Source organism: Gorilla gorilla, chromosome 12 (genome assembly GCF_029281585.2).
Source record: "Gorilla gorilla gorilla isolate KB3781 chromosome 12, NHGRI_mGorGor1-v2.1_pri, whole genome shotgun sequence".
NCBI lineage: Eukaryota > Metazoa > Chordata > Mammalia > Primates > Hominidae > Gorilla > Gorilla gorilla.
Window position 1 is genome coordinate 48,283,784 of NC_073236.2, and position 22,582 is coordinate 48,306,365.

General features: G+C 44.1%; 1 long non-coding RNA gene across 1 annotated transcript; it reads right to left on the bottom strand.

Moving 5' to 3' along the window:
• Positions 1-524: 524 nt before the first annotated feature.
• On the bottom strand, positions 525-22,269 carry LOC115932858 (uncharacterized). The gene is made up of 4 exons (XR_004068978.3): positions 21,802-22,269; positions 5,711-5,792; positions 4,455-4,569; positions 525-1,183 (listed from the first exon to the last, which is right to left on the bottom strand). It is a non-coding gene; the product is annotated as an uncharacterized lncRNA (long non-coding RNA).
• Positions 22,270-22,582: the final 313 nt, after the last annotated feature.

A 22,582-nucleotide genomic window follows, 5' to 3' on the forward strand; every position in this document is an offset into this window, starting at 1 on the left:
TTTTCAATATTATAAACAGTCAGCCACCACCAATTTTGTGGCTAAATCTCTGAATGCATCCTTCTTTCCTACAGATAAATTCCCAGGAATGGAAGTCCAGGGTTAAAATATATTCACCTTCAAGGCTTTTGAAAGGAGCTGCCAAAGAGCCTTCCAGAAAGACAGTTTTATTCCTCTCTCCTGTAGGGTGTAAGAACATTTGTTTTATGGCAAAGACATGGAAGCAACTTAGGTGCTCATCAATGGTGGGTTAGGCAAAGAAAATGTGGTACATATACACCATGGAATACTATGCAGTCATTTAAAAAGAATGAAATTATGTCCTTTGCAGTAATATGGATGCAGCCAGAGGCCATCATCCTAAGTGAATTAACAGAGAACAGAAAACCAAATACTGCATGTTGTCCCTTATAAGTAGGAGCTAAACACTGGGTACTCATGGACACAAAGATGGCAACAGTAGACACTGGGGACTCCTGAGGGGAAGGGACAGAGGAGGGGAAGGGTTGAAAAACTACCTGCTGGATTCTAGGCTCACTACCTGAGTGATGGGATCAGTTGTACCCCAAACCTCACCATCACGAAATATAGCCATGTAACAAACCTGCACATGTACCACCTGAATCTAAACTAAAAATTGAAATTACAAAAAGTTTGTTTTCAATCTTGCTAAGATTGTTTTATAGGCAAACACATGGTATTTTATTGTTGTTTTATTCTATAATTTTTAATTAGTGACGTTAAACATCTTTCCTATTGGCCATTTTACATATTTTTTCCTTATGAGTTGCCTTCACTTATCTTCAGCAAAATTATCTATTGAGATATCTTTTTTTTCCTGAAATTTGGAAGTGCTCTTGATATGCTGAAATGTCTGCACTGCCACATTTTGCCCTATTTGTTCTTCAGTTTGTGGTTTGCTTGCAGTTGTGCTTATGGCGTTCACCATATGGAAGTGTTGTTGTTTCATCAAAAGCAAATATATTGAGTCTTTTTTCTTCATGGCTCCTGCCTTCGGTCATAAACTCTTACAGGTACTACAATGAACACTCACCACTATGGTTACCATGGTGCAGATGTCTTTTGTATCCTTCCAGAAAACCATTTGAGGAGTGACTTTTGCAAAATGTACCAGTCTGCCAAAGTATGCAGTCAGGCAGAGTACTTCTGCTATTGAGGTGGCCTGCAAGGAGAAAACAGAGGCTGAGCACGAGGGCTTGCCATGCGGAGGCTCAGCTTTAGTTATCCAGTACCACCCCCTGTCCCCTGCCACTACCCTACCTTTCCTGCCTGGCACCCTCTGAGAATTTGCCATGTCACTTAATTTTACTGAAAATTGCAGCAACATTTTCTGCCGGTTAGAATGGCTTCTTCCTCTGAAAGGGAAATCTGCCACTCAGTCACAATCTGCATGACCCACACTGGCAGGGATTCCTGGGAGGGGCTGCACCAGCAGGCTGAGGACCAAGAACACATTTCCCCAGAAAAGGGGGAGGTCAGAGGCAGAGATCGTCTATGCTCTCAAATTCCCCATGTTCAAATTCCAGACACCTAGAAGTCCCATTTCTCTAACGGTAAGGTAATTCCCCAAAGATGTGTTTGGGAATAATGGGTCCTTCCATAAACATCACTGCCACTGCAGCCCTGCTGCCTATATGAGGCTGGTTAGAGACGAGGATGGAGCCCACTGAGATCAAGACCGAAGTCCTGATGGGCCTCCCTCTGTAGATTACGGGTGCCAACTCCAGACTCCTGTACCTGCTAGACTTGAAGCCCATGACTGCAGCCCAAGGTTTGCCTGAGGCTGTTGGGATGCAGTAACAACTTCCTAACAAGGGCACGTTCCTCCATCAATAGGGAGAGACAGTGGAAGATAGGAAGAGATGGAGAAAGGGACAACTGGACAGGCTAAAAAGAGGGAAAAGTCTTGAGTTGAGAGCTAGAGACAGGAGGAAGGGGCTGGCTGTGGGCCTGAAAGCAGCAGGGGACAGTATCATTGCCCCCTAGTTCCAGCCCTCATGGGTCTGTGCACAGACTGGGCTGCAGCCCCTTGCAAATGTTCTAGCTCTCAATCTGTTGACTCTTGAAGAGCTATAGAGACCCAATGTCAAGTCCAGCTTTGCAAAAGGGCCTTAGGCAATTTTAGGACATCCTTGCTTAAAACAAGACTTGCGTGGTAATGCTGGATGGGGGCCAAAGCCCTCAGAACACACTGGACTTTGGAGATTTACAGTACAAGGGCTGGCTGAAGGAACACTCTGAAACTCAGGCAGCCAACCCAAAGTTATACATGACCAACAACAGACAGGGGATGAGGACTCAGGAAAAGAGGCAAATGGCTAAGAAGACCACTCTGTGGGATTCCTACCTTGGCCAGAGTGGACCAGTGCTAAGGAGGGATAGACAACACTCTGTCCAGGTTTGTGAATGCACAGCTCTGTTTCTTCAGATTTTGTGTTTTTGTTGACTGTTATTGGGATAAAAGTCTTCTATCCAGAGAATTCATTAATTGCAGGATCTTTATTGTAAGACAGTTGGTGGATGTCACTTGGGCAGCCCCAGTGAGCCATACTTACAGTTTTCACCCCCTTTGCAGTGGCCTCCCAAGTTGACTCAGGTTTTGGCATGTGATTGGCATTGGACAACAGGACATCAGCAAGTGTGATGCAAGCAGAGGTTTGATGGTGCAGCACACTGGGATGCTCCTTCCTGGACCCAGCCACCCACTGGGAAAAGCCTAAGCCACGTGGAGCAGCTACATAGAAGAGGGCCGGGGCCACAGCTACAGCCAGCAGCTCCTGCCAGCCACGTGAGAGAGCCACCTTGGATGTTCCAGCCTCCAGAGATCTAAGAGCTTCCAGACATCTACCACCCCAGCCACACCACCTGAGCCAATGTCCCACAGAGTCATGGGAGATAATAAAAGGCTGTTGTTCTCTAAAGCTAGGGTTTAGTGAACTCTTTCTGTTAAAGTAAACATGTGAAGCTTTGCAAGTCTTACAGTCTCTGTCACAACCACTAAACTGCTGATGTAGCTCCAAAGCAGCCAAAGACAACACATAAATGAATAAGTGTGGCTATGTTCCCATAAAACATTATTTGCAGACAGCAAAATTTGTATTTCATATCACTTCCATGTGTCACAAAATATTAATCTTCAGTGTCCTTTTTCCTAGTCATTTTAAAATGTAAAAACTATTTGTCTTAGTCTGATCAGGCTGCTATAACAGAATACCATAGACTGGGTGGCTCATAAACAACAGAAATTTATTTCTCACAGCTCTGGAGGCTGGGAAGTCCAAGGTCAAAGCACTGTCAAATTTGGTGTCTGATGAGGGCCCACTTTCTGGTTCACAGACAGCCATTTTTTTGTGGCATTCTCACTTGACAGAAGGGGCAAGGGAGCTCCTTGAAGCGTCTTTTATGAGGGGACTAATCCCATTCATGAGATGGGCTCTGCCCTCATGATCTGATCACCTCCAAATACCTCCACATTGGGGCTAGGTTTCGAAATATGAATTTTGGGAACACACAAACATTCCATTTGTAGCACGATTCTTAGCTCATAGGCTGTACAAAAATAAGCAGCAGCTGAATTTGTCCCACAGGCCATGGTTTCCCAACCCTTGTTTTAAGTGTTTGAGTTTTAGGATGGTTTGTAAATATGTTTGTGCAATTGATAAATGAAATAAGGAAGAATAAAAAAGGGTGTGTGTGGTTGTTAAAAAGCAAAAGCTTTGAAATCAGGCTTAGGCTTGAAGCCTAGTTCTGCCTTTGTTGCCTAGTAACCTTGGACAAGTTATATAATCTTTCTAGGCTCAGCTTCCTTATCTGTTAAAATGGGTATAATAACAGCAGGCACATCTCACTGAGTCCCTGTAAGGCTTAAGGAGAATACAGAGAAAGCATTGAGATCACCCAGCAGATAGCAAGCAGGGAGCAAATGATAGCTATTAAGGCAGAGGTAAGAGTAATGACGAATCAGAAATCAACATGGGCAGGGCACTGGTCTACTATTTAGACCTCTCTGGATTGGCTGGTGAATTTGATACATTACTCAAAATCAAATGTGATCAGCCCCTAAGCACCAATAAATACTCTAATAATTTATGACTATGAAGAAAAGCTGAAAATGTGGCATGTACAAGTTGCATATTACACTATATGAGAACATCATCTACTTGGCAGTAAGTAAATTGGCTTTGAAAACATCATTGAACCATCTCTGATTTTGTGGGTGTGTGCACAGAAGACCAAAATCTCCCATTGCACTTAAAATGCGTTATGAAGGAAGCATGTGTTTGGTGAGTAGACAGAACTTCTCTAATCCCCCAGCAAAAAAATAAATAACATCTAATTCATATTTGTTGAAATTTGAGGGGAAAAAAAGAAGAGGCACAAGGCCCAATCATCTATGACCAAATCTGGCTAGCCATCTGCTATGGCATGCTTACCAAGAAAGGCAGGGGAAGCAACTCACGCTCTTCAAACAGGGCAAGAGCGAGGTCTACACAAATAAAGAAGTATGCGGCAACCTGCGTTGTCTAGTGGTTATAAAAATAGTAACGTCTGGAGAAGAAAAAGACAAAAGTGATTATAAACAACGAACAGGAGCTACACAGCACCCAAACATCTCTTTAAAGAACTAATGCTGGGTAAAATAAAGTTAAGGCTTAGTCATGTTTCCTTTAAATTCTAGGGAGCAGGAGGCAGTATTTAATGATCATATACTACAAACACTAACACAAAAAAATCAAGCATATGATCATATCTCAAAGCACATTTTCTTAACAGTCTCAAGCTAAGATTATACCTTCCCATGGGGTTGTTGTGATAGTAATAAGAGAATACTTGCAGAGGACTTTGAACAGTGACGGACACAGATTAAACCCTCAGTTAAAGTGGCCTATCATGATGTGGCATGGTGGCCTAACCCAATTTTAAAATGTACATCATCCCATCTTAACATGATAGACTCAGAAGAGATCTGGCAAAAGGTCATGCCAGTCTCTCCCCAGGTGGGGACAGTACCCCAAACATGCTCAGCAACATCCAGGGATGAGGTATTGGCTGCCTTGGGAGGCCCTGATGCTGAGCCCTAGTGATAAACAGGCTGAGCACCTGTAGGGGGTGATAGAGAAAAAGCTGAATTCCCATGAGAACAGCAAACATATGGATTGCATCACAAAACAATGGACAGGACAAAAAAGCCTTTTCACTTGAGGTAACTCTAAGAGGATGACATAAAAGGAAAAGACAATGGCAAGTTCTTCCCTTGAATGCCCTAGCTTCTATGCTGGGTATTGCTCACTTTACTCATTTGTCTGATCTTAATCTATTTATTGAATGCTTCCCTGCGTGTGAGGCCCATGCTCTTATAACTCAAAAAAAAAAAAAAAAAAAAAAAAAATTCAGCCAGGCATGGTGGCTCACATATCTAATCCCAGGCCTTGGTGGGAGGATCACTTGAGCCCAGGAGTTCAAGGCTGCAGTGAGCCATGATCACACCACTGAACTCCAGCCCAGGCAACAAAGCAAGACCCTGTCTCAAAAAAAAAAAAGTATTGGATTACATCCAAATCTATGTGCTGTACCCTATATACTTCTTAAAATATCTGTGTAAACAATGCCTTCAGTTTGGGTTCAAATTCAAGAGTACCAAGTGCTGAAGGACAGGTGGTTCTACATGATGGTTTAACATGTTACTTACCTGATGGCCTGACGTGAGTTTCAAATGGAACATTTCTGTTGTACTGGGCATCCAAAACATAGGCAGCTGCCAGGAGAAGGTCCTGTTCCCCATTGAGACAGAGTAAGGGAGACCAAGTCAGAGGAGGAGAGGATACTTTTCTTTTTCCTTTGTTAAGTATGCACTGAGTATAAAAGGAAGTTCCCCTTCGCCTCTCCCCAGACCCACTCTCCCAGAGGTAGCCAACATCTAAACAGTGTTGTCTCCACACCTCCAATGTCTCCTTGAGCACCGAGAATCCTGCAGTGGGACCAGGTCCAGACACACTCCACTTTCTTGAATTCAAATATAGGCTCTCAGAGGAAATGTAAATAAGCATTGACTAGAGCATGTATTTGTACCTAAATGGTATATTCATACACACATATATTAATATATGGTTAGGTACACATGTATATACAAATATATATATGGTCATGTGCCCCATAACATTTTGGTCAACAATGAACCACATATATAACAGGGTTCCCATAAGATTATAATGAGCTGAAAAATTCCTACCACCTAGTGAGGTCATAGCACAACAAAATACACAATTGTGGTGATGCTGGTGTCAACAAACCTCCACGGCCAGTCGTATAAAATTCTAGCACATACAATTATGTATGGTACATAATATTTGATAATGATAATAAATGATTATGTTACTGGTTTATGTATTTACTACACTATACTTTTTATGGTTATTTTAGATTGCATTCCTACTTATTAAAAAAAAAAGTTAACTGTAAAACAGCCTCAGGCAAGTCTTTCAGGAGGATTCCAGAAGAAGGCATTGTTATTCCAGGAGGTGACAGCTCCATGAGTGTTATGGCCCCTGAAGACCTTCCAGTGGGACGAGATGCAGAAGTGGAAGACAGTGATATTGAGGGTCCTGACCCTGTGTAGGCCTAGGCCAATGCATACGTTTGTGTCTTAGTTTTTAATAAAGAGTTTACAAAGTTAACATAACATTTTTTAAGTTTAAAAATAGAAAAAAGCTTATAGGATAAGGATATAAAGAAAGAAAATATTTAGTATAGCTATGCAATGTGTTTTAAGCTGCTATTGCAAAAGAATCAAAACGTTTATAGAGTAGAAAATTTATAGTAAGCTAAGGTTAATTTGTTATTGAAGAAAGAAAAATATTTTTTATAAATGTAGTCAACTGTACAGTGTTTCTAAAGTCTACAGTAGTGTGCAGTGATGTCCTAGACCTTCACATTTACTCACCACTCACTCACTGACTTACCCAGGACAACTGCCAGTCCTGCAAGCTCCATTCATGGGAAGTGCCCTATTCATCTTTTACCTTTTATGCCATATTTTTGCTGTACCTTTTCTATGTTGAGATACACGAATACACCATTGTGTTACAGTTACCTGCCATATTCAGTACAGTAATATGCTCTACAGGTTTGTAGCCTAGAAAAATAGGCTACAGCCTAGGTGTCTAGTAAGTTATGCCATTTAAGTTTGTGTAAGTACATTGTATGATATTTGCACAATGATGAAATCCCCTAGTGATCCATTTCTCAGAATATATCCCTGTTGTTAAGTGACGCATTACCGTATATATACATATACATACAAACAAATCTGTAACACAAAATTATATACTATGTATATTTATACTACATTATATATTTATATACATATAAACACGAAACACAAAATTCCTTTTATATTTGCAAGTTTTGCCAAAGATGTGGAGCAACTGGAACTCTCATACATTGCTGGTTGGAATAGAAAATGGCACATTTACTTTGGAAGACAGTTTGGTAGTTTCTTAAAACGTTAAAAAGTATGACCCAGCCATGCTACTTTGAAGTGTTTTCCAAAAGGAAAGACAGCATATGTCCACACAAAGACTAGTACATCCAACCCAAGTATGTGGCTCATGTTAGACACCTCATCCCAAAGCTGCACATATACACATACGTTCATCGTTCATCCCAGCTTAACAGCCCAAAACTAGAAACCAAAATGTCCACAGACAGGTGAGTGGATAAACAAAGTGTACTGTATCTCTACAATGGAATACTACTCAGCAATAAAAAGGAATGAGTAACTAATAGATGCAACAAAATGGATGAATCTCAAAATAACTGTGCCGAGTGAAAGAAGCCAACCACCCCACCAAAAGAGTACTCACTGTATGATTCCATCTGCATAAAATTCTGGAAAATGAAAACTAACCTACAGTGACAGAACCCGCATCAGTGGTCGTGTGTTGGCAGGGGGAGGAAGATGGGAACAGGCTGGGCATGGTGGCTCATGCCTATAATCCCAGCACTTTGGGAGGCTGAGGTGGGCGGATCACTTGAGGTCAGGAGTTTGAAACTAGCCTGGCCAACAAGACGAAACCCCGTCTCTATTAAAAATACAAAAACTAGCCGGGCATGGTGCCAGGCACCTGTAATCCCAGCTACTTGAGAGGCTGAGGCAGGAGAATAGCTTGAACCCGGGAGGTGGAGGTTGCAGCGAGCCGAGATTGTGCCATTGCACTCTAGCCTGGGCGACAGAGAGAGATTCTGTCTCAAAAAAAAAAAAAAAAAAAAAAAGAGTGGAACAAAGAGAACTGAGAGAGAGAGAGATTACAAATAGGCATAAGAAAACATATAGGGGTGACTGATATGTTCATTATTCTTATCATGGCATTACTATCACAAGGGCATTCATACACCAAAACTCATCAAGCTGCATACTTCAAATAAATGTAGTTTAGTGTATGTCTATTATAATCTAAAAAAGCTGTTAAAATGCCCAAAATGAAAGACAAATACTTGGATTAAAAAAGTTGATGTAGAACAATAATCTCATAGATGAATTAACTGCCGTAAGAGCCGATCGCTTTTTGAGTAACAGGTATGCTCAGGGTTGGTATGGCAATTCTTACAGGCAGTTTATTAAAATCTAAGAAGCACCATGTAAATGTGTTTAACACTTATCACACATTTTTCTTTTTCTTTTCCTTTTCGAGATGGAGTTTCACTTTGTCACACAGGCTGGAGTGCAGTGGCACAATCTCGGCTCACTGCAACCTCCGCCTCCCGGTTTCAAGCGATTCTCCTGCCTCAGCCTCCTGAGTAGCTGGGATTACAGGCACGCGCCACCATGCCAGTCTAGTTTTTCTAATTTTAGTAGAGACAGTGTTTCACCATGTTGGCCAGGCTGGTCTCAAACTCCTAACCTCAAGTGATCCGCCTACCTCGGCCTCCCAAAGTGCTGAGATTACAGGCGTGACCCACAATGCCCAGCCAAATATTTTTCTTTTACGTATTTAAAAAACATTCTAGTAGGAAAACCATTAATATCAGTTATTTTTTTCATTGAAAATCTTTAACACTGAGGAAGAATACAGTTCCCAGGACATGCTTAGAAATATATTTTAGGTAGAAAATGCCTCGCATCAGCAAGAGTTGATTTTTTTTTTTAATGAACACACACCAACTTTAAGAAAATTCCATTAAGCCTCAAAAAGATCATACTTGAAGAGTTCCGACATTGAGGCTTTTAAAAAAATATTTATGGCAAAGATCTTTTAAGGCCACTGTTGTCCCCAGTGATGCTACAAACATCCTTACAGTCCCAGTGAGGCCATTTGTCCACAAACATAAGCAGTTCAACACTCACGGATTTGAGATGCATCCTTCATATGCCCTCCAGGTAGAGAAAGGAAAAAAACACTCACCAGCAATGCTCAGCCAGTCAGGCCCTAGGGGTCATCTCCATGAGACAGATCCCAGACCCCAGACATTGAATGACCAGCACCTCATCACCCCCACCAACTGCCATTTGAACTCATCCTTGCTGTTTTAAAATCTGCTGATTCTATCATAATAGCCACTTCACCCTTACACTAACGTTTCAAAGCTTTCCCATTCTTAACTGGTATTACATTTCTGACATCTATCTTCTTTTAATATCGCATCTCCTTTATGCTTTCGTTCTAATTGTCTTCCTTCTCCTCCTCCCTCCCATTTGTGCGCAACTTCTAAGTGTCCTGCGTTCCGTGTGGGAAGCGGTACTCTTAGAAGACAGACTTCACTGTAATAAGCATGTTTATTTGAACTAAGGCCATTTCTATTTTCCCATAAAACAAGCTGTTTTTACCCAATCCAAGAATGTGGATTATGTTAGACACCCCATTCCACAACTGCACATACTTTTCAAGTTTACGTGCGAACCATTGTCCATATCTACCATGAAAATAGCAAAGACCAAATAGCAGATGTTTCCCCAGATGCAGCTTAAATGTGGCTGCAAACCTCAAAACAGCATCCCAACTATGGGAGGCATTGGCAACTGTGGGAGTGGTGATTCTCAATCCCCACAGCATATGACAATCATCTTAACAGCTTTTAAAGATCCTACTGAAGTCCAGGTCACATGCAGACCCCAACTGCATCAGAACCTCTGGGAGGTAGAACTCAGGATTAATCTTTAATTATTATTATTATTATTATTATTATTATTATTATATTTTAAGTTCTAGGGCACATGTGCACAACGTGCAGGTTACACATGTATACATGTGCCATGTTGTTTTGCTGCACTCATTAACTCGTCATTTACATTAGGTATTTCTCCTAATGCTATCCCTCCCCCATCCCCCCAACCCATGACAGGCCCCAGTGTGTGATGTTCTCCGTCTTGTGTCCAAGTGTTCTCATTGTTCAACTCCCACCTATGAGTGAGAACATACGGTGTTTGGTGCTCTGTCCTTGCGATAGTTTGCTCAGAATGATGGTTTCCAGCTTCATCCATGTCCCTACAAAGGACATGAACTCATCCTTTTTTATGGCTGCATAGTATTCCATTGTGTATTTGTGCCACATTTTCTTAATCCAGTCTATCACTGATGGACATTTGGGTTGGTTCCAAGTCTTTGCTATTGTGAATAGTGCCACAATAAACATATGTGTGCATGTGTCCTTATAGTAGCATGATTTATAATCCTTTGGGTATATACCCAGTAATGGGATTGCTGGGTCAAATGGTATTTCTAGTTCTAGATCCTTGAGGAATCACCACACTGTCTTCCACAATAGTAGAACTAATTTACACTCCCACCAACAGTGTAAAAGCATTCCTATTCTCCACATCCTCTCCAGCACCTGTTGTTTCCTGACTTTTTAATGATTGCCATTCTAACTGGTGTGAGATGGAATCTCACTGTGGTTTGGATTTGCATTTTTTTGACGACCAGTGATGATGAGCATTTTTTCATGTGTCTGTTGGTTGCATAAATGTCTTCTTTTGAGAAGTGTCTGTTCATATCCTTTGCCCACCTTTTGATGGGGTTGTTTGATTTTTTCTTGTAAATTTGTTTAAGTTATTTGTAGATTCTGGACATTAGCCCTTTGTCAGATGGGCAGATAGCAAAAATTTTCTCCCATTCTGTAGGTTGCCTTTTCACTCTGATGGCATTTTCTTTTGTTGTGCAGAAGCTCTTTAGTTTAATTAGATCCCATTTGTCTCTTTCGGCTTTTGTTGCCATTGCTTTTGGTGTTTTAGTCATGAAGTCCTTGCCCATGTCTATGTCCTGAATGGTATTGCCTAGGTTTTCTTCTAGGGTTTTTATGGTTTTAGATCTAACATTTAAGCCTTTAATCCACCTTGAATTAATTTTTGTATAAGGTACAAGGAAGGGATCCAGTTTCAGCTTTCTACATATGGCTAGCCAGTTTTCCCAGCACCATTTATTAAATAGGGAATCCTTTCCCCATTTCTTGTTTTTCTCAGGTTTGTCAAAGATCAGATGGTTGTAGATGTGTGGTGTTATTTCTGAGGCCTCTGTTCTGTTCCATTGGTCTATATCTCTGTTTTGGTACCAGTACCATGCTGTTCTGGTTACTGTAGCCTTGTAGTATAGTTTGAAGTCAGGTAGCGTGATGCCTCCAGCTTTGTTCTTTTTGCTTGGGATTGTCTTGGCAATGAGGGCTCTTTTTTGGTTCCATATGAACTTTAAAGTAGTTTTTTTCTAATTCTGTGAAGAAAGTCATTGGTAGCTTGATGGGGATGGCATTGAATCTATAAATTACCTTGGGCAGTACGGCCATTTTCACAGTATTGATTCTTCCTGTCCATGAGCATGGAATGTTCTTCCATTTGTTTGTGTCCTCTTTTATTTCATTGAGCAGTGGTTTGTTGTTCTCCTTGAAGAGGTCCTTCACATCCCTTGTAAGTTGGATTCCTAGGTCTTTTTTTCTCTTTGTACCAATTGTGAATGGGAGTTCACTCATGATTTGGCTCTCTGTCTGTTATTGGTGTATAGAAATGCTTGTGATTTTTGCACATTGATTTTGTCTCCTGAGACTTTGCTGAAGTTGCTTATCAGCTTAAAGAGATTTTGGGCTGAGATGATAGGGTTTTCTAAATATACAATCATGTCATCTGCAAACAGGGACAATTTGACTTCCTCTTTTCCTAATTGAATACCCCTTATTTCTTTCTCTTGCCTGATTGCCCTGGTAAGAACTTCCAACACTATGTTGAATAGGAGTGGCGAGAGAGGACATCCCTGTCTTGTGCCAGTTTTCAAAGGGAATGCTTCCAGTTTTTGCCCATTCAGTATGATATTGGCTGTGGGTTTGTCATAAATAGCTCTTATTATTTTGAGATACATTTCATCAATACCTAGTTTATTGAGAGATTTTAGCATGAAGGGATGTTGAATTTTGTCAAAGGCCTTTTCTGCATCTATTGAGATAATCATGTGTTTTTTGTCTTTGGTTCTGTTTACGTGATAGATTACATTTATTCATTTGTGTATGTTGAGCCAGCCTTGCATCCCAGGGGTGAAGCCAACTTGATCTTGGTGGATAAGCTTTTTGATGTGCTGCTGGATTCAGTTTGCCAGTATTTTATTGAAGATTTTCGCACCGATGTTCATCAGAGATATTGGTCTTTTTTTGTTGTGTCTCTGCCAGGCTTTGGTATCAGGATGATGCTGGCCTCATAAAATGAGTTATGGAGGATTGCCTCTTTTTCTATTGATTGGAATCGTTTCAGAAGGAATGGTACCAGCTCCTCTTTGTACCTCTGGTGGAATTCAGATGTGAATCCGTCTGGTCCTGGACTTTTTTCGGTTGGTAAGCTATTAATTACTGCCTCAATTTCTGAGCCTGTTATTGGTCTACTCAGGGATTCGACTTCTTCCTGGTTTAGTCTTAGGAGGTTGTATGCATCCAGGAATTTATCCATTTCTTCTAGATTTTCTAGTTTATTTGTGTAGAAGTGTTGATAGTATTCTCTGATGGCAGTTTGTATTTCTGTGGGATCGGTGGTGATATCCTCTTTATCATTTTTTATTGCATCTATTTGATTCTTCTCTCTTTTCTTCTTTATTAGTCTTGCTAGCGGTCTATCAATTTTGTTAATCTTTTCAAAAAACCAGCTCCTGGATTCAATGATTTTTTCAAGGTTTTTTTTCTGTCTCTATCTTCTTCAGTTCGGCTCTGATCTTAGTTATTTCTTGTCTTCTGCTAGCTTTTGAATGTGTTTGCTCTTGCTTCTCTAGTTCTTTTCATTGTGATGTTAGGCTGTCGATTTTAGAACTTCCCTGCTTTCTCTTGTGGGCATTTAGTGCTATAAATTTCCCTCACATGCTGCTTTAAAAGTGTCCCAGAGGCCGGGCGCGGTGGCTCACGCCTGTAATCCCAGCACTTTGGGAGGCAGAGGCGGGCGGATCATGAGGTCAGGAGATCGAGACCATCCTGGCTAACACAGTGAAACCCCGCCTCTACTAAAAATACAAAAAATTAGCCGGGCGTGGTGGCGGGCGCCTGTAGTCCCAGCTACTCAGGAGGCTGAGGCAGGAGAATGGCGTGAACCCGGGAGGCGGAGCTTGCAGTGAGCTGAGATCGGGCCACTGCACTCCAGCCTGGGCGAAATAGCAAGACTCCGTCTCAAAAAAAAAAAAAAAGTGTCCCAGAGATTCTGGTACATTGTGTCTTTGTTCTCGTTGGTTTCAAAGAACATCTTTGTTTCAGCCTTAATTTCGTTATTTACCCAGTAGTCATTCAGGAGCAGGTTGTTCGGTTTCCATGTAGTTGTGCGGTTTTCAGTGAGTTTCTCAGTCATGAGTTCTAATTTGATTGCGCTGTGGTCTGTGAGACAGTTTGTTGTAATTTCTGTTCTTTTACATTTGCTGAGGAGTGCTTTACTTCCAACTAAGTGGTCAATTTTGGAATAAGTGCGATGTGGTGCTGAGAAGAATGTAGATTCTGTTGATTTGGGGTGGAGAGTTCTGTAGATGTCTATTAGGTCTGCTTGGTGCAGAGCTGAGTTCAAGTCCTGGATATCCTTGTTAACCTTCTGTCTCGTTGATCTGTCTAAAATTGACAGGGGGTTGTTAAAGTCTCCCATTATTATTGTGTGGGAGTCTAAGTCTCTTTCTAGGTCTCTAAGGACTTGCTTTATGAATCTGGATGCTCCTGTATTGGGTGCATATATATTTAGGACAGTTAGCTCTTCTTGTTGAATTGATCCCTTTACCATTATGTAATGGCCTTCTTTGTCTCTTTTGATCTTTGTTGGTTTAAAGTCTGTTTTATCAGAGACTAGGATTGCAACCCCTGCTTTTTTTTTTTTTGCTTTCCATTTGCTTGGCAGATCTTCCTCCATCCCTTTATTTTGAGCCTATGTGTGTCTCTGCACGTGAGATGGGTCTCCTTATTCAGGAGCACGCTGATGGGTCTTGACTCTTTATCCAATTTGCCAGTCTGTGTCTTTTAATTGGGGCATTTAGCCCATTTACCTTTAAGGTTAATATTGTTATGTGTGAATTTGATCCTGTCATTATGATGTTAGCTGGTTATTTTGCCTGTTAGTTGATGCAGTTTCTTCCTAGCATCGACGGTCTTTACAATTTGGCATGTTTTTGCAGTGGCTGGTACCGGTTGTTCCTTTCCATGTTTAGTGCTTCCTTCAGGAGCTCTTGTAAGGCAGGCCTGGTGGTGACAAAATCTCTCAGCATTTGTTTGTCTGTTAAGGATTTTATTTATCCTTCATTTATGAAGCTTAGTTTGGCTGGATATGAAATTCTGGGTTGAAAATTCTTTTCTTTAAGAATGTTGAATATTGGCCCCCACTCTCTTCTGGCTTGTAGTTTCTGCCGAGAGATCCGCTGTTAGTCTGATGGGCTTCCCTTTGTGGGTAACCTGGCCTTTCTCTCTGGCTGCCCTTAACATTTTTTCCTTCATTTCAACTTTGGTGAATCTGACAATTATGTATCTTGCGGTTGCTCTTCTCGAGGAGTAACTTTGTGGTGTTCTCTGTATTTCCTGAATTTGAATGTTGGCCTGCCTTGCTAGGTTGGGGAAGTTCTTCTGGATAACATCCTGACAAGTGTTTTCCAGCTTGGTTCCATTCTCCCCATCACTTTCAGGTACACCAATCAAACATAGATTTGGTCTTTTCACATAGTCCCATATTTCTTGGAGGCTTTGTTCATTTCTTTTTACTCTTTTTTCTCTAAACTTCTCTTCTCACTTCATTTCATTAATTTGATTTTCAATCACTGATACCCTTTCTTCCACTTGATCGAATTGGCTACTGAAGCTTCTTCATGCGTCACATAGTTATCGTGCCACGGTTTTCAGCTCCATCAGGTCATTTAAGGTCTTCTCTATGCTGTTTATTCTAGTTAGCCATTCGTCTAATCTTTTTTCAAGGTTTTTAGCTTCCTTGCGATGGGTTCAAATATCCTCCTTTAGCTCAGAGAAGTTTGTTATTACCGACCTTCTGAAGCCTACTTCTGTCAACTCGTCAAAGTCATTCTCTGTCCAGCTTTGTTCCGTTGCTGGTGAGGAGCTGCAATCCTTTGGAGGAGAAGAAGTGCTCTGGATTTTACAATTTTCAGATTTTCTGCTCTGGTTTCTCCCCATCTTTGTGGTTTTATCTACCCTTGGTCTTTGATGATGGTGACCTACAGATGGGTTTTTGGTGTGGATGACCTTTTTGTTGATGTTGATGCTATTTCTTTCTGTTTGTTAGTTTTCCTTCTAACAGTCAGGTCCCTCAGCTGCAGGTCTGTTGGAGTTTGCTGGAGGTCCACTCCAGACCCTGTTTGCCTGGGTATCACCAGCGGAGGCTGCAGAACAGCAAATATTGCAAAACAGCAGATGTTGCTGCCTGATCCTTCCTCTAGAAGCTTTCTCTCAGAGGGGCACCCGGCTGTATGAGGTGTCAGTTGGCCCCTACTGGGAGGTGTCTCCAAGTTAGGCAACACGGGGGTCAGGGACCCACTTGAGGAGGCAGTCTGTCCATTCTCAGAGCTCAAACATTGTGCTCGGAGAACCACTGCTCTCTTCAGACCTGTCAGACAGTGATGTTTTAAATCTGCAGAAGTTTCTGCTGCCTTTTGTTCAGCTATGCCCTTCCCCTAGAGGTGGAGTCTACAGAGGCAGGCAGGCCTTGTTGAGCTGTGGTGGGCTCCACCCAGTTCAAGCTTCCTGGCTGCTTTGTTTACCTACTCAAGCTTCAGCAATGGTGAATGCCCGTCCCCCAGACAGGCTGCAGCCTCGCAGTTCGATCTCAGACTGCTGCGCTAGCAGTGAGCAAGGCTCCGTGGGTGTGGGACCCACTGAGCCAGGGGCGGGATATAATCTCCTGGTATGCCATTTGCTAAGACCATTGGAAAAGCGCAGTATTTGGGTGGGCATGTCCTGTTTTTCCAGGTACAGTTTTCACAGCTTCCCTCAGCTAGGTAACGGAAATCCCCTGACCCCTTGCACTTCCCAGGTGAGGTGATGCCCCGCCCTGCTTCAGCTCACCCTCCATGGGCTGCACCCACTGTCCAACCAGTCCCAATGAGATGAACCATGTACCTCAGTTGGAAATGCAGAAATCACCCATCTTCTGCATCGATCACACTGGGAGCTGCAGACTGGAGCTGTTCCTATTTGGCCATCTTGGAACGGACCCTCCCAGGATTAATCTTTTAAAGTTCATAAATGATTTGAACATGCAGTCAAGACTGAAAACCACTGATGTAAATATAGCCATTTTCCTAGTATTTCTTCTATTTTCCTTTCCTTTCCTTTCTTTTTTTTTTTTTTTTTTTTTTGAGGCAGGGTCTTGCTCTGCTGCCCAGGCTAGAGTGCGGTGGTGTGATCATGGCTTACTGCAGCCTCCACCTCCAAGCGCAAGCGATTCTCCTGCCTCAGCCTCCTGAGTAGCTGGAGCTACAGGTGCACGCCACCATGCCCTGCTAATTTTTGTTGTAGAGACAGGTTTTGCCATGTTGTCCTGTCTGTTCAAGATCTCCTGGGCTCAAGCAATCCATCCAGCTTGGCCTCCCCAAGTGTTGGGATCACAGGTAACAACCACTGCACCCCTCCTGTTTTCTATTTTAATTGCACCATGACAATAATTGCCTTCTCTTGATTTTCTCTTTCTCTTCTTCTCAGAGCTGTGATATTTATTTTCCTCCTCCCAAGACTTAAAAATGTTGTTAAGGATTTTGTGTTTTCTCTTCCATCCCCGCCCCTCAACTCAGTAAGCCTTCATTCTGGGGAAGATGAATCCCTTGGAATCCCTTAGAGGGTGAAAAGAATGCAGGAAGGAGGGAAAGATAGATTCCAGAGGCTCTCAGTGGAGAGAGCAAGAAAGTTCCTTCTCTATGAACCCAGCAAACGCCTCCTTCAGTATTAACTGTGGTAGTAATAAACCATTGTAAGCCCCCAAATACCTTTAAGTCAGTCAAAAATAACCTAGGCAAAATGCAAAGTTGTTGATAGAAGTGTTTTGAGGTCAGGTGCGGTGGCTCACGCCTATAATCCTAGCATTTTGGGAGGCCAAAGTGGGCAGATCACGAGGTCAGGAGATCGAGACCATCCTGGCTAACCCAGTGAAACCCCATCTCTACTAAAAATACAAAAAATTAGCCAGGCATGGTGGCGGGTGCCTGTAGTCCCAGTTACTCAGGAGGCTGAGGCAGGAGAATGGCGTGAACCCAGGAGGCGGAGCTTGCAGTGAGCCGAGATCGCGCCACTGCCCTCCAGCCTGGGCGACAGAGCGAGACTCCATCTCAAAAAACAACAACAACAACAACAACAACAACAACAACAACAACAACAAAAAAGAAGTGTTTTGAAAACAGCCAATATGTCTTGGTTATACAGGTAAGAACATTAACATAATTAACTATAACTTAAGGTAAAGAGAAGTTCCCATAAATTTTAAGTTAAATTCTTCCACTTCTCCATTTTTCTTTCCAATTCCAGTGCTCCTTTCCTTACTAAAAACACTACACAGTAGTCCCCCCTTAATTGAGAAGAATAGGTTCCAAGACCCCCAGTTAGTTCCTGAAACTGAGCATAGTACCAAACCCTGTATATACTATGTCTTTTCAATCTGATAACCCAACAGCTACTAAGTGACTAGTGGGCAGGTAGTGTCTACTGCATAGATATGTGGGACAAGGGGATGATTCACGTCCCAGGTGGACAGAGCAGGACATCTGGAGATTTGACCATGCTACTCAGAACAGTGCACAATTGAAAACTTATGAATTGTTTATTTCTGTAAATTTTTATTGGATATTTTTGGACTGCAGTTGACCTAGAGTAACTGGAACCACAGAAAACAAAACCAAAAAAACCATGGATAAGAGAGGCTACTGTACCTTCTGTCTCCCTCAGTACACCGTGTCCTCCCACAAGCTCTTCCTGCATACTGATAGAATAGATTACTCCTTTCCTCATGAGACCCCCCCATTCAAAAGCATCAGGTGATTTCTCTCTGCCTAAAGCGATTTCTCTTTGTCCAATCAAGTGCAAAACCCTTGGCTTAGCATTTGGGGGCTCCACAATCTCTCCTCTACTCCTGTCTCCAATTTAATCTCCCTCACTTCCCCTATAGGAACACTTTTCTCTGGCCAAAACTGGTGGACTTGTCCACTGTCCCTCTATGAACCCACCTCCATGCCTGATCTCACGCTCACTTAAAACCAGGAGTATTTTTTCCACTTTCCTTCACTGGACACCTGTCTCAAATTTCACTTTCTCCATGAAGATTGGCAATCCCAGCAGCTTCTATTTCCATACAAAAAGACTGCCTGGAAAAGCTGGGGTCTTGACACACATTGTGGACATTTTATACAAAGAAACAGCTGCGGGGGATAGGACAGGGCACAGCAGTTGTGGGAGAAGGGTGAGTGAGTAGGTGGCAATGAGGTGTTAGGGTAAAGACCTTATGTTCCTCTATAAAGAAAGTAGCAAACCAACAACTGACAGGCCAAGTGCAGCCTAAAGTTGTGTTTTGTTTGGCCCAGAGAGTGTTTTCAGATGCTGGTTACTCATTCCAATTTTTTAAAAGCTGGAGCTTACACAAAAATTTGAACTTCTGGCTTTTCTTTAAAAGATTATAACATTCAGCCATGCTGCGCTGTATTTCAATAAGTTTTTGCTACCCACCCTGATTCTTGGTCACCTGAATAAACACTTATTATTTTCCCCAATTCTGTGGGTCAGCTGGGCAGTCCCGGTCTGGGCCAACTTAGCTGATCTCTGTGGTCATCTGGGACTGGATGGTCTAGAACAGCCTTGCTCACATATCTTGGCCATGTGCGTCCTGCAGCAGGCTAGCCAGGGCTCTTCCACGGGTGGTGGTCAAAGTTTCCCAAGTGCATCAGGAGAGCAAGCACCAATGTCTGAGTGCCTTTCACACCTCTGCCTGTATCCCATCTACTAATGTCCCATCAGCCAAAGCAAGTCTCACGGCCAAACCCAGATTCAAGCGCTGGAGAAACAGATCCCACCTCTTGATATAAGGAGTTGCAAAGGCACATTGCAAAAAGGGTATGTATTCAGGGATGGGAAGACTTTCTGGCCAGTTTTGCAATCTATGATAGCCATGGTCAACTGGAGGTGGGTAGCTGTGGTCTTCTTTGGGCAGGGGACATGCCATCAGGTCATCACAAACCCCACTCCTCTCCCTCATTGAATCATTGCTACCTAGCCCACTGGCTTTATGTTGCTCCTTGGACCACCTGAGTGGAACACTTTCTCAAGCCCTCCTGGTTACTGCAAACAACAGCTCTGCAAATTGCTAAAAGGGAGCACCAGTGGATTAAGACTGCAAAGCAGGGTAATGCAGGATCTGCACGAACAGGTTTAAGAACAAGAACATTCAAAAAGAAGCACATAAAAGTATCAAGAGGTTAACATAGAACTGTCACAAAGGAATGGCATAAGACACAGGCTCTCAACCCTGGTGGCACTTTTGAATCACTCAGTAGCCTGAAACTTACTACTGCCCAGGACGCATCCATATCAATTACATCAGAATCTCAGGGGTAGAGGCTGAACTGGATACAATCCTAAAAGCTCCTTAGCTAATGCTAACCAATGGCAAAATTGAGGATCACTAGCATTGGGTTCTTTCTATTTCAAAGTTGAAAGTGTTGGTAAATTCCCCCAAAGAAGTAGATTGCCATCTTAGTAGCCAAAAAAAAAAAAGAAACTCCAATCACAAAAGAGTCTTAAAAATAACTATTTGACAGGAGAGGGGGCTAATGCATTTCAGGTGACTAGGCAGGTTCTAGTTACATGAATCCAAACTAATTCTTAAATAAGGTTAACCCAGTTATATTGGCCATTGAGTGCCCGAGGTCAGAACCTGGGGAGGGAAGAAGATCTAGATGCCTTCTCTGATTTAATGACTCAATCAATGATGTTATCTCAGATGGCAGAAGCAAGGCCAAAGCTGGGGACAAAGGAACTTCACACTCCTTTCCTTTACCTGCTCCCTCGAGGGATAGGACATATGGTAGAATGCATCTGTTGGATGTGGTCAAGCCCCTTTGGTGTGGAGGTTTTTCCGTCAAAACCTCTCTGACCTGCAGGCTAGAGAGGGAGACGTATGCACCAGAGCTTTTTTTTTTTTTTGGATGGGGTCTTGCTCTTTTGCCCAGGCTGGAGTGCAGTGGCACAGTCATAGCTCACTGCAACCTCAACCTCCTGGCCTCAAGCAATCTTCCCATCTCAGTCTGTGGAGCAGCTAGGATTACAGCCTTGAGCCACCTCACCCCGCCTGGCAGAGCTTTTCAACTCCACACACAAGCCTGCCCTGTGGACCCTCTCCAGCAGGCTTCAAGAGCCCAGTGGGAAGCGGCAGGGGTGATAATGCAGCAGCCCAGAGCTGAAGGAGGCCAGTTCAAGACTAAGAGGGAGACTGAACCAAAACGCTCTCCACCTCCCACACACTTGCACAACGCAAAGGAGATGCAGCATGGACCCTGAGGGGTCTAAAGATTGGCTGTCATGACTGTGCCAGGCACTGTGCCAGGGCCTGACCGACGTTGTCACCCATGGTCTTCATGACTTCTGACGGCCCATCATATTGTAATTCAGGCCTCAGATTTCCTGAATCAGAGCAGGGGCTCCTGCCACTGAAGTCCTGCCTCCCTCTCCACTTGTCTTAGTTCTTGTCCAGTGCAAGAAAATAGATCAAGAAGGGTCGCTTGGAAGCTCAAACTCTTTCGAAGAAGCTCAGGCTATCGCAGCGAAACAGACCCCGAGCGGCTGCGCAGCCCTTCTGCTGTGTCCCGCAGGCATCGGAAGACCCGGGGCTGCATCAGCACTCCCGGGGCTCACATCCTGCAGCCTTCTTTCCGGGCGTTTTCCTGCAGCAGGACCCTTGGTTGTTTGCCTGCTGCCTTGGAGTTCTGTGGGGGCGCGCATTGGTCACCAAACAAGGGTGCGCGCCTCACTGAGTGAGAATGGCCCCTAATCTGGAGCCCCGGCACCGATCCCTGCTCAGCCCCGGAGAGTGGGAGGCTTGTCGGGTCGCTTGACTACAACGTGCGGGCTGCGCTCTAGCTGGCGGTGCGCCTCCCAGCTGAGCAGCCCAATGAGCAGGGAACCGAGAAAGACCGAAAGCAGAGGGGTTCCTAGTCCCGCTGACCCCCAAGGGCCCTCATTCTCTGCAGCCGGCCGTGGCTTCCAACGGGTTCGCTTTCTCCCTGGGAGCCCCGGAGGCGCCCGGCACCAGGAGGGCAACGAATGGGCAGGAGGCGCTGCCGTCCCGGCGCCCTCCGAGCACAGCCAGGAAGTCCTCCTTACCTCATGGGTCTGCGGCTCCTCGCCGGGCTGCGGGCGCAGGCGGCTCACCACCGCGGCTAGGCCGGCCCCGGACATCGCGGCGGCGGGCGCGGCGAGCGGGGATGCGCTGGCGTCGGGGCGGCAGCCGCAACGGACTCTGCCCTCCTCGTGCAGGCCGGAGGCCCCGCCTGGGCGCGCGGCGCTCGGTCCTTCACCTGACCGCTGCGGGTGGGCCTGCGGGCGGAGGACGGGCGACGGCGGGGCGGGCTCCCAGGCTCCGGCCCCTTCCCTGGCGGCGCGCTGGGCCCAGGGCAGGGAAGCGGATCCGGCGGGGACGGGGAGTGGGACGCGCGAGGGGCAGCGGGGGTAAGAGCTCGGGCGGGTGGCCGCGTGGGTTAAAGGTCAAAGGTCGTCTCCGCAAATGGCACCAACTGTGTAGCCTGGCAGTGGGACTGTGTCCAGCTTTCTGATCAGTAGAATAGAAGGATGCCTTCCTCCAAGACCTGTTTGGAGAATTAAACCAGCTAATGTAGGAGCCACGGCTGCCGCTGCGGGGGGGCCCAGTAATTATTAGTTCCCTCCCCGTCCTAGGGGAGCCCCCAGGAGAGCGTAGTGTGGGCTCCTAGTGGGGCCTCTCGGGGCAAATACTTCCCGAGAGGGGGCGCGCGCCCTCCCGTCTTCCCATGGGGCGCCCCCAGTTCCAGCCTGACCTGGAACTCAGGGTTGCCAGAGCTGCTGAATTTTCAAGAGAAAGCGGAAATCTGAGTTTTAATGAGACCGCTCCTGATTTTTTAAAACGTTG